The sequence below is a fragment of the Lissotriton vulgaris genome, chromosome 2_1 (genome assembly GCF_964263255.1).
Source record: "Lissotriton vulgaris chromosome 2_1, aLisVul1.2, whole genome shotgun sequence".
NCBI classification, from domain to species: Eukaryota; Metazoa; Chordata; class Amphibia; order Caudata; family Salamandridae; genus Lissotriton; species Lissotriton vulgaris.
Window position 1 is genome coordinate 658,148,259 of NC_141687.1, and position 13,090 is coordinate 658,161,348.

At 45.2% G+C, this 13,090-nt stretch overlaps 1 protein-coding gene across 4 annotated transcripts in view; it reads right to left on the reverse strand.

Annotated features, from left to right (window-relative positions):
* The window catches only part of IMMP1L (inner mitochondrial membrane peptidase subunit 1), a 231,369-nt gene that overhangs the window by 201,590 nt on the left and 16,689 nt on the right, over nt 1-13,090 (reverse strand). The window contains exon 1 of one of the 4 annotated variants that reach the window (XM_086955827.1): nt 4,286-4,305. The exons of the other annotated variants lie outside the window; for them this stretch is intronic. The gene's annotated coding sequence lies outside the window, so the exon portion shown is untranslated. Of the gene's footprint in view, nt 1-4,285; nt 4,306-13,090 lie in introns of those variants that run through there. 4 annotated transcript variants of the gene reach the window in all.

Sequence of the window (13,090 nt, forward strand, 5' to 3'; positions counted from 1 at the left end):
ATCTGGCGCAGTCAGGCCTTGCACACTCCTCCATAAAGGTACACCTGGCTGTGATATCAAGATCTAAAAGATCCTCGAAAGGCCCTCTCTCTGGTCCAGTAGACTAATAAAACAATTCCTTAAAGGTCTGTATAGATCTTTCCCTCAAGTACGGATGGTCCCGCCAACATGGCATCTCAATGTGGTGCTTAACCAACTAATGAAACACCCTTTTGAACCCATTCACAGGGTGGACATAAAGTACATCTCGTGGAAGACAGCTCTCCTCCTGGCGCTTACATCAGCAAGGAGGGTCAGTGAAATGCAGGCTTTTTCCATCCAAGATTCCTTCCTGCAGTTTAAGGACGACAGGGTGATTTTAAAAAACCAATCCTAGGTTTATTCCTAAGGTCCCGTCCGACTTCCAATTAAATGAGCCTGTGATTCTCAGATCATTCTTTCCAAATCCCAGCACTGCAGCCGAGAGATCGCTGCATTCATTGGACCTTAAAAGATGTCTAAAGTTTTATATTGATAAGACCAAGAATTTCAGAAAGTCTAATCAACTTTTCATAGCTTTCAGTGGACCTAGGCAGGGTCTACCACTTACCAAACAAAGCATCTCCAGATGGATCTCTTCGGCGATTGCTTTTTGTCACGACAGAGCCAGACAGCCTTTACATTCTAAAATCAGGGCTCACTCTACAAGAGCCATGTCTACATCTATGGCACTATTTGCAGGAGTGCCAGTTATCGACATCTGCAGGGCGGCAACATGGAAGTCGCCGCATACCTTCACCAGGCACTACTGCCTTGATACAGAGCTGATGAAGGATGCAGCAGTGGGACAAGCAGTGCTATGCCATCTATTCCAGTAAGGCGAGCCTTCCTCCATCCCCCCCATCCTTTTCTGGTATACACATTTCTTTGCTAATGTTTATTGTTGATGTCTATTGATGGTTCATAGTCGCACGATATGTATTATCTAAGACTGATATATACTGTTCCATCAGAAATGTGCAAAATATATTGCTTGCTACTCTGATTCAGGCATGTGAATCTATGAAAGACACCCATAATACTGGATAAGAAATGCGTTACTTACCTGTAACTGCAGTTATCCAGTATTGGTGTCTTTCATAGATGCACATGCAACCCTCTTGCCTTCCCTGGAAGGACTCACCTCTCTCTCTACCAATGTCACGCCTACTTAGCTTAGTGCGTACGAAAACCTATGGGACTGAGGCTCCTGACAGGAAGGATCTAGAGGGAGGTGATAGCCGATTGGCTCTCTTCTAGAGTTTGGTCCTTTTTAAAAAAGGACATAGATAGGCTACTAAGGTAAGGCCCTTAGGCCTACTTTTCTCTATATAGGTCTATACGACATTACTTTTCTATATACCGGACACTCCTGTCTCGACGACGGGGAATGATTCAGGCATGTGAATCTATGAAAGACACCAATACCGGATAACTGCAGTTACAGGTAAGTAACGCATTCCTTCCCAGACTGATTCCACTGGACAGTTGGCTCCTGTGTGGCCTACAGGGACACTACAAGATTCCAGATGCTCCACTGCACCTGCCCAGATGACCAGCACCAATTGAGCCCTGTTGCTGGCCTCTGCTGGAGTAAGTCCAGATCCCAAAGAGGAGCCCCCAGGGCCTAGACCGTTGGCTGGCCTCAGTGTGAATGCCTCCTGAAGAAAAAGTTAAAATACAATGTTTCAGGCTCCTCACGACCGCTAAGTGATTTCTTTGAGCTGAAAACCGACCGTCCGCACCAACAATACATGTGAAGCTCCTGCGGGACCTGCTGATTATGCAGACATCGACTGTCTGTAACAAATATCAATGAAAGAGCTGCATTTTGCAATGACAGCCCGCAACAATTGCCAACATGAAGTTCCAGCAATGACTGACTCTTCGCACCAACAGCCTCCTCATCACGGCTACACAAACGGATATCTTCATGCAGACTTTGAGAAAGTAACTCTTCAGCAGGACTAACCTGGTCACTGTCTCTGACCCATGCTTCATTGCAGTCAGAGTGAACTTGTGACTTTTCCTCGGTGTAGTGTGACCAGATAACTGTGAGTAGCGCTTTGTATTTCTTGGTGTTTTTTTTCACCTAAAACTTTAAAATTGGAATTTTATTTCATTTATGAAAAATTACTCCATTATTTACATTAGTTTAGGGTTTTTCCTCAGTTGTGGTTCCATTTCATTACTGTCTGTGCTGCATAAATACTTTAGACATTGCCTCTAAGCCTAACTGGTTTGATGCCAAGCTACCCAGGAGTTAAGCAACGGTTTATTTATTGACTTTTGTGGTCCACCCTGACAGAGAGTTTATTATTTGTGTGGGGCTTCCACTCCACCTAACTAATAACACAATTTCTTACAGGAACATATCGTTTTGAATGCCAAATTAAATTATAAGCCTACACCGTCCATAAACAATTTATTAAATATCCCTACTGCAACAGGCTAACTACGCACAGACACTAGGCTGAGTTAGACAGTCGTTCCATTCACTCAGCCATCATGGGCATGCATGTGATCACAATCAATGAGTCAAGAACCTCTTAACCCAGATGCGAAGCAGTGGACCTTTTCAAATATTCTGGGTATTGGTGGTTAGCACGGAAAAACATTTTATCAGTGCCTACGCCGAGTAATATTCACTTACATAATGGGTTCCAAAAACCAGGTAGAAGGAAAGCGAACATTTTAACAGGACTAAATGGATCAGAAGTCCATTCCTCACAGGGGTCCTACAATCTATAGGCCTGACTGCTGGAGGACTGGCTGGGACAAACTGATTTCCATCCAATCCTCACAGGCTGGGCACAGGTCCAGCATTCTGCAAGAGATAATGAACTTGTAGGATTGGCCTGTGAGGTCCATTTTCAGACTTTAGCATATCCACTCTTGTATTAGAATTAATTTTAAGGATGGTGCCACTAACCACTTTCATCACCTAGAAGAATCCTCCAAACCCAAGAACATTGACCAGATTTGGCTCTCACACTCAGAGCCCGAGCTACAAATTTGCAAAATTCAGGGATTCTTTAGCACAAAAAGAGAGAAGAGACAGCAGCCTGGTCAACCACTTGCATGACGTTTTTATATTGTATTGACTGATTTTCATGTGTAATGGGGCATTGAGAGTCAAAAGCAGATCAATGTAAGGCAAGAGAATCAGCTTGTATACTGTTCCTTAATCTATTTCCCTATTAGATTGCAACACAGTTCAAGTTCTCCTATACAAGTAAGAGCTAAAAGCACCCTCTGGTAGAAGGTCCACTATTGTTGGACACAAAAATACATTACTGAATTTCATAGAGGTGTTGCCAATTTTATACATATATCAATAGGTAGCTCTTGGTTCTTTTTGTATTTTAAGAATTTTCCAATAAACACAATCCATACATGAAACAGGCAACCACATCTGTGGTAAAGTAAGCACTCCCTTAAGAATTACTTTCTAGGTAATTAAGCAAACGGGGAGGAGGCTAGAGGTGGAGTAAGATCTTTATATGTGTGTGCCTGCATGCTAGGGTCCCCAGAACCAAATCAGACTAGGGTAAAAGTTGGGTGCTCCATCATTTATCATGGTAACCAATGTGCCTAAAGATTGTAAGAAAACGGGGGCTTCATTTATTACTATGGATGCACTCATATCACAAACAGAATTATAACTGAGGAAGTCATGAACAACCTTATGAAATATATATTCTTTACAGATTTAATAGTTTGACGATACTAAATTATTTTTTGTTTGGTTTCTCAATTTCTTTTTGTATCTAAATCCTTATTTATTATATATATCATGACCTGTACATCTCTGCACCTTGACGCGTTTTGTTTCTCTTACCTTCTTTAGCAAAATCATGAAAATACACTAAAAATAATGTATTCAACCAACTCATCAAATCTTCCATTTAAACAAACTAACTTTAAAATTTCACAGTTTATCCAAAAAACACAATTTCAAACTCACTCTCCCTCATTACACAAAAATTCATCAAGCCTGTTCGGGCAAATATTATAGTTCTCATGTACAACGGTCCACATAATTACAAATCTGTGTGCATATCCAAGAGTGATCTGTAATGACGACTCTATAAGTTCTTGTTCTCTTCCAGGTCTTCTATACATCTCTTCCCATTTCTAATGAAATTCTACATGTTCTGGTTATTCTTTGGTATAGTTCTATTGTAGTTTCATTATAAAAGATGTCATTGCCCTGAGCGTCTTCTGTAGATCTCTTTTAACTTCTAAATGATTACTTCACCCTTACCTTATTTGTGTCAACTGGTCTTTTGTTTGCTTTTACTGTTGTTCTGTAATAAAGATTTATCATTAAGCATAACTGTATCGGCTTGTATTTTTTTCTATTGAATTTCGGAAACGAAATGCTATCAATAGTTGATTAACTGTTTTAATACAGTAAGTTTAGTGTATTTTCATGATTCTTTTGAACGAGAGAACAGAAGTTTCTCAAAATGCGTAGAGATGTATTGATTGCAAAATATAGGCTAAATGATGATTTGTGTATAAAATGAAATTGAGGAACGCAACAAATAATAATTAAGTATAATCTAATGAATACATCTGGAATTAATATATATTCCCAAAGGTTGGACGGGACATCCTTAGATATAATTCTGGATATTATGTTAGTATAATGTGGTTCCACAGCAGATACGTGTAGTAAGGTTACTGCACTCAAAATAATATAAAATATGAATTAGTGGAATAGGAGCTTGAGTATTATAATACATATCATTATAATTGCAGCCATGAAAATACAGCTGTTTACTAAGTAAGCCTCCGAGACAATAAATTATGCAGTCTTGATGCCACAAAAATGGGCACAGCTTCGCGGCCTTCCAAGGCAGAGACTCAGGGCTGCTTTCAATGACGTACTGAGACGGACCCCATAGCACCACCACAAACACAGCCTGGAGATGGAGTTCAGAGCGGCTGCCCGGCAGACCCACAGGACTACAGGTTAAACCGGGCCGAGAGCAGCAAGTGCTTCTGGCTGTCAGAATGCCCAGAGCTGGTCCTGGTGCCACAGCTGTGTCCCTGAGCCAAGTGACTCCTGGTCGTCTGGTGGGGCCCTGCTACGGTCTCTGTCCCTGTTTAGGCATGGGGGCTTAGGGCCTGCCCAATGATAACCTCCCAGTCGATCCTGGCCTCAGCCGGCACATGGGCCCGCCCTTTACGGCGAAGTGGATCATCAACATTAGCGGCCACTGCTACTGGCACATGGACACTCATTGGCCCCTGGTAGCCTTACGCACACCTTGACTGTTTTTTTCTGATCGTAGACCCTGAAGGTGCTGCCAACATAGCCTCACGTGACAACAAGAAGCAGCTGATTACTAGGTGAGGCCTACACCCCCCCATGCCCCCTGCACTGGTGACAAAAGATCTCACAGGCATAGGCACACCAGCTTGCCACTTACCCTCTGCCTCGACCCTGAAGAGACCTTCCACAGAGTGCAGGACTGAGGGACTCCAAACAGCACCACCCTCTGGAGACTGCCAAACTCCTGTTCTCACCAACCTGATTCCATTACTTGAGCTGCGAACAGACCATCCTAGCCAGACCTGCTGCTCTCGCATAAACGTGGTGGAATGTTAGAGGCTGCACTAGCAGGTGACTGAACAAAGTCCAGGCCCAGACTCTGATTCTATGACAGGGGGCCGCAACAAAAAATACTCTTTCTATCAAACCCTTCCTCCAGAATCTACTAAACAATTAGACCATGGTACTGTGGCGTACTTCCTTTGAAAAGCAGCCACTTCCTTTTCTAGTATAAACGATTCCATTGGCTGATACTGCAGTTTCCATTCTGGTCCTACAGCTATGGAGCATCCTCAGTGGCCCATGTAATACTTATTAACTTCCTCCCTGTTCCAGTTAAGTAAAAACGATTCCATTGGCTGATAATGCAGTTCCCACTCTGGTCCTACAGCTATGGAGCATCCCCATTGGCCCATGTAACATATATTAACTTCCTCCCTATTCCAGTCGATACCTCCCCCTCGGCTCAGGATCAGCCAGGGGTAGCGACGGACAGGTGAGGAAGCGACGCAAGCCAAGCTCATGCAGCTCTCTAAAGCGAAGCGCTTTCCTACTTTATACTTAGGAGAGCGCTCATTTTCCAGCTTTACACAGCGAAGCGTTTTTATTCTTAGGAGAGCGTTTAGGAGAGCGCTCTGGATATCAACATACAGGCTGTTGGATTACAATTATATAGCGGGGTTTGATGAGCTCCTTATGTATTATTGTTACTAAATGAACTAGGTTCGCTACCAGCTAGCCTTGAAGAGCTTTTTTACTGCTCTTACATTGATATACTGTTAGAATCAGAGATCTGTTGCTAACTGTGTCTCACTCTCACTCTCACGCCAGCCCTTGCATTTGCTGTCTGTCATGTACTCAGAAACAATGCCTAGGTTTTTGGCACTTTGTGCCAGTGAATCACTAGTATGGATGTGATCTAACCAGACACCCACTATTCTATTTCACAAATTAGAGCGGGCCTCCAACCCTGAGCAGTGGGCAGGAAGAGGTGAGGCTTTCTCCCAAGCATTTTTGGGTGAGTAAAAATAAATAAAAATCATATCTCTATCGTTTTGAAGAATGACCTATTGGCATAAAGAAATATATGGCGCAAAAACAGTAAAAATGTGTGTCTGTGTTCTACCTATTTGTTGTTGTGTATCTCCCTTTTTAGGAAAGAATCCTAAATACTTTATGAAACAGACATCCCCCGCCTGGAAAATCCATTGTACGGTAGGATGTTTTGTATCATTAATTTGTGTTAATTTTTGCTTTTTTCACTAAGCTTAGGTCAAGCTTTATTGCAGTAGTGTTCAAGAGGTCCTGACGAAAGCCGGATAGGCTTAAACTTTCCTACAATGGCTGAAACATGTTGACCAAATACCATCCTTAACAGACAGTTATTATTTCAAACTGTCTCACACTCATTTTAATCTTGACACCATGATTTTCCCTAATAAACATTTCCTTAAATCATGGTAGCCAATTTTACATCTCACTTTTTTGATTCTTTTCTCACTGCAATTTAATATCCCACACCATCTCAAACTGTTTTGATTTTTGGTACGATCCATCACTGGTGGTTCCTTGGGTTTGGCGAAGCACATAATTCCAACAGGTGTGTGGCTCCTTAACCAGACCATCTTTGGTTCTATCCCAGATGATGAAGCTCTGCCATATGGGTGGGCTGATGGGATTCATTTCCTTTTTGTTGTACACACCTTACAGGTAGACACAGAGTCCGTCACATTTTTCTTTTCTTTGCCCCCATTAGTTGTACAGACCATTGACAGTCCTTTTTGTATTGTTTAACAGACCATCCTAGCCAGACCTGCTGCTCTCGCTTAAACGTGGTGGAATGTTAGAGGCTGCACTAGCAGGTGACTGAACAAAGTCCAGGCCCAGACTCTGATGCCATGACAGGGGGCCGCAACAAAAAATACTCTTTCTATCAAACCCTTCCTCCAGAATCTACAAAACAATTAGACCATGGTAGCAGTTTGGTAGGCGACCAGCTCGATTGAGGACACACAAACCATCACTAAGAGCCTCCTAGTCCAACTAGTCAAGGAGATCAGAAACGATATCAAGAGGGTTAAGACAGATCCCCGGCATGACCTTTGCACCGTCCCATGTGATTTCATCGACCTCAGGGAATTTGTGGACCAAACCGAACCAACACTAGACAAGCAATTTGAGGAATGCGAAACCCAACAGCAACAGATTCTCCAGTTGAAAGAAGCAAGAAAAGTAAAAGGACTTGGAAAACAGGTCATGCCGCAACTAAATTCAAATCCATGGAGTCCCAGCCACTCTCTTAGACGCCAAACTCCATCAATACTTCTCTGATGTCTTAAACGCTATCCTGGAATGCAATGCGGAAGCACCTATCCATATGGACAGGGTGGTGGTCGAGAAGCACCCTCCAGATGTCCTCACCCACATACACCACTTCACAGATAAGGAGGAGATCATGTCCAAAGCTCAACAAGAGGGCCCTGTCTCTGTTAAAGATGCCAAGATCCTTCTCTTTTAGGACCTCTTGGCTACAACGTTTGCAAGGAGGTGCAACTTTATACCAGTCACAGACTTCTTAATCTCCAAAGACACGAAATACTGCTGGACACTTTCATTCCATATTGCCTTCACCTGGGAAGGCCACTTATATCTTATGGCCTCCTGCAATGAGGCTAAACTAATCCTTAACCTACAGACAGATGATCCGGGTAACAACCCCCACCCCGCCAACTCAGATCACTTCCCGTTGCACTGGCTCCAGCTGGCAGAGATTGCTGGAGGATGGGTGGCGTCACATTTCAAGTGCCACAGAGATCGCACGCAGCAAAGCCCAGCTCACAGAACATTTATACAAAGCCAGAGAGCATGACAAACAGTCATCAATCTGATTGCCGACAGGCGATGCCAGTGGCCCAACCTGCTCATGATGTCCACAATGTCCTTGAACTTCCTTGCCACCATGCAGACACCGCTTCGGGATTAACCTTATGGGTCTATCCCGGTTTTAGGTTGGTTGGTTGGGTTTGACGGTTTGATTCTCTTTCTGGGAAGGGAGTGGGGAACCCACCACACACCAAGGCAGACCTACACACTTCTACGTGGCACCTCCCAGAGAAGAGCCCTCAGCTTCTTTTGATAAACCACTCCTGTCATGTCTGACCTTCCAACCTTCCTAACAGTAGCCACACATATGTCATCAGAGGAAACAAGCATGTCAAAGAAATCAGACGCGCAAAGCTCCTTTCCAAAAATCTCAAGTCTCCTTTCTCCAGGAAACTCATCTCTAAAACGTCAATACATGCAGACTTCGATCCTAGAAACTGCGAGTATAATCCCATGCGTCCTCACACACAAAAATGGCAGGCATTCCAATCCTACTAGCCTGCTTTACAACCTTCGTCGAAAGAAGACACGGATTCCGGAATCGGGCCGGTGGGTGAAGGTTAACAGCCTTTTGGAGGGTAACACTGTATGCCTGGGGTCCATTTTAGCACATATCATAGGCCAGGAAAGTTTCCTAAGAGACTCTCTAGAGACAATATTAGCACTCATAGAAGGCCCTCTAATACGTTTGTGTTTTTAATATCTATGGTCCCATACACCTCCCACAATAAAATCACGCCAGTGGCACAGAGGAACACCAGCACTATCTGCAGAGAGGCAAGCCAGAGTCAGTGATCTAGGGTTGGTAGATGTCCTGCTGTTACGTTATGTTATGTTATGTTACAGCGTTCTTTTATAGCGCACGGCTACTCGAAAAGAGTGTCCCGGCGCTTTCCACCTGCATCTCAGAATAAAAATAACACAACACAGCAAAAGAATGAGAAAAGAACTGAAACTGAAGCAATAAGAACAGCCTAAAGATTAAAAAGCCAGGTCTTCAGGCTCTTCCTGAACTAGAACAAATTGACAGTGCTGCGCAGCGAAAGAGGAAGCGAGTTCCACAGCTGTGGGGCTTTGCAGCTGAAAGAGCGCCCTCCCGTGCGGGCCTTCCTCACCCGAGGGATCACCGCTTTGTAAAGGGATTCCGAGCGCAAGGAGCGAACTGGTCGATAGAAGGCTAGTCTCCGCCGCAGGTATCCAGCCCCTGATCCAAACAGGGCTTTGTGCATCAGAGTCAGGGATTTAAACTGGATCCGCTTCCGGACAGGCAGCCAATGTAGCGCCTGAAGCAGCCCGGAAGCTCGGGCTCGTCTACGCAGGCCAAAGATAGCCCGGGCGGCAGAGTTCTGTACCACCTGTAGGCGCTGAACTAGGTAATCAGGGAGGCCAAGGAAGAGGGCATTAGCATAATCAAGCCTCGAACCGACGAGAGCCTGCACAGTAATACGCCTGTGCTCCTCAGACAGCAGGGGCAGGAATTTACGGAGCATTTTCAAAATTCCATAACAGGTGCCAGCCAGACCCAGAATGTGTGTTCGCAGCGATAGCTGGTTGTCCAGCTTGACACCCAGGTTTTTAGCCACCAAGGAAGACTGTGCAGGAGGGCTCATGTCGGACGGCCACCAATGCTGCCACTCCGGATCGACACCGCAACCAAAAAACAGAACCTCGGACTTGCTCGAGTTGGCCCTTAGACTGTTCCGTTGGAACCAGTCAAAGACCAATGTAAGACAGTCCCGAATTCTCCCTCCATCAAACTCCTGGTCTTTCCCGCATGTGAAGAGGAGTTGCGTGTCGTCGGCGTAAGAGATGATCTGGGCCCCATATGCTTCCACCAAGGCCGCCAAAGGGGACATAAAGATGTTAAACAACGTGGGGCTCAACACAGATCCCTGTGGAACCCCAACTCCCAATGGCGGCATCTCGGCAGAGCTCTGGGAAACCCAGACCGTCTGGCGGCAGCCTTCAAGGAAGGATGTAAACCACCTGAGCACCGTCCCCCTAAGGCCGATGTCATAAAGCCTCGCTAAGAGCGCCCTGTGGGGGGCGGTGTCGAAGGCCGCCGATAGATCTAACATGACCAGCATCACCCTCCCGCCGACATCAAGAGTCTCCCTGATAATCTCAGTGACCTCTAGCAATGCCGTTTCCGTACTAAAATTAGGACGGAAACCGGATTGAGATGGATGGAGCAGATTGTTAGCTTCCAGAAAGCGCGACAGGACACCGTGGACGTGTTTTTCCGTGATCTTCGTGAGGGCCGGAAGAAGTGAAATTGGCCTATAATTGGCCATGCGTACATGCCACTAACGTTAAATAGAATTCTCTGCAGAACATCGTACATACCCTCGCATCAACCTCCTTCTCATAGAGAAATGCCTCCAGCACACCCTGCTGGAGGTAGACCAGCAACCTAAAATCCCTCTCCGAGCACATCCCAATCACTTTAACCCTTCAATGAGATGGAGTAGGGATACCACGGCATGGTCACTGGAATCTTAACGACTCCCTTCTCTGTGACTTTGCTACAGTGGCAGTGATCCAAGAGACATTCACCAACTATCAAGCGCACAATAACACAGGGGACACAGAAAAATTAAAGGACTGGAGCGCCCTTAAGCAGTTGTTAGGAGAAACTTCATTCAGTAAGCAGTCAAGTTCAAGCGTGCATGTGACCTCACTTGACATCAACTTACCGTAGAGCTGGTGACTCTCAAACAACAACATAAATGCACACTCTGCAATTAACTTCAGCATATGGTTTTGGCAGTGCCGGGACAGCTACGTACACTTGAGCTAGATAGGGCTAATTATATACGGACCCACAAAGAAGTACACTTCCACAAAGGAGGCAACAAGCTGCGCACCTCACTGGCTCACAAACTGCGTGCCCACCAAACTCACAGATGCATAGGTGAAATCAAGGTGGGTGACATCTTCTATACCTCAACTGAGGGCAATTTCGAAGCCTTATTGTCCTTTTATCAATCACTCACCAAGGCAGACCCGATCTTGGCTGGTCAGAGAAGCGTTTGAAAATGTGTTCACCCGTGCAAGGTTCTCAGCAACCACAACTGCGGAACTCAATGCCCCCATCACCGCAGCTGTGACCCTCACAACCATTGGCAACTAAGGCTATCCACAGCCCTCGGACAGCACATGCTTCCACCCCTCTCAAAGTCCTTCCGATCCTCACGTCCCCTTTCTACTCCCCAGCCGTGGAACAACAAGCCTCCACCAGTATGGCACAGGCGTCCTTACACCAATAGCTAAACCAGGCAAAGATCCTAAGCTTGGTCCTTTTTATCACCCAATATCCCTCCTGGGCATAGATTTAAAACTGCTTGCGAAGGTCCTCTCTAATTGCCTTGAGACCCCGATTTCCAACCTGATCAGGGAATATAAACATTTTCATTTTATAATCGGCTGCACAACTAACAATAAAACAAAACTCACCCTTCATCTTATTGATGTCGCCTGGAAGAAAGGTAAGGCAGCTATCCTCCTGACAGGATTGATTGGGGTATGCTCTTCGAGGTACTCCAACGCTTTGGTTCAAATGACAGGGTTATGGGATGGATCTCAACATTCTACTACAATCCCCAATTGAATGTGAGGGTCAATGGGCACGCATCCACCCACATCCTGATTCAATGGGGCACTCAGCAGGGTTGTCCCTGTCCCCTCTACTATTCGATCGCTGCCTGGAACCCCTCCTCCTGAGCATCAGAAACAACCATTTGATTCACAGTATCTCTTTCTTAAAGTAAACCTTCAAGGTGTCTACATTTGCAAATTACATTTTACTTCCCCCTCTGTCCCCCCCATGGAGCCCCGACTATCTTTCTAGGCACTAGTAACCATCCTAGAGGAATGCAAAGTAGTGTCCGGCCTTAAGAATAATATGACCAATCTGAGGGTCTGACCCTAGTGGGTGGGAATATCTTAAAGGAAGCCCTCAGTGTAGAATGTTCCTTATGGATAACCAACTATATCAGATACTTGGGCATCCATTTAACACCCAAGCTTTCTATTTGTGCCAAGCTCAGCTTTGAATCCCCAGCACAAAACATCTCTGTTGTCCTGGTAAACCACTTGCTCTCCTGGGTGGAATGCATCACAGCTCTTAAAATAACCCTTTTGGCACGAATCCTGTAACTCTTTCAAACCATGCCCTTACCAATCCCGAGGGGGGCCATTGTTTGCCTCCACAGCAGCTTGCACATCCTCCATTTGGGGAGGGAAAACGCCCTAGACTGGTCTTCCAAATTTGCACCCGAAATCTCAGGGAGGGAGAACTGGGAGCAACACATTTACTTTGTTAGGAATAGGCATCACAGCTATGCTACATGATTGAATGGCTTAAAAGAGAAACCAACAACCCCTGGTGCTTTATAGATCAGTACCTCGCCTCCAGACTATTGGGTGAAGTCCCCTGGGTCCCCTAAGCCTTGAGAGGTACACTTTTAGAACTTCCCCTTGGTCACTGGAGCTACCCTTAGGTCTGGGACTCAATCGCTACCAAGCAGAGCCCCACTTACTTCCCCTTCTCTATCACACCAGCCTTAGACAATCCCAAAATCAGTTTGGGCTTTTCGAAACAAGCCTTATATATCTAGAGTCAGA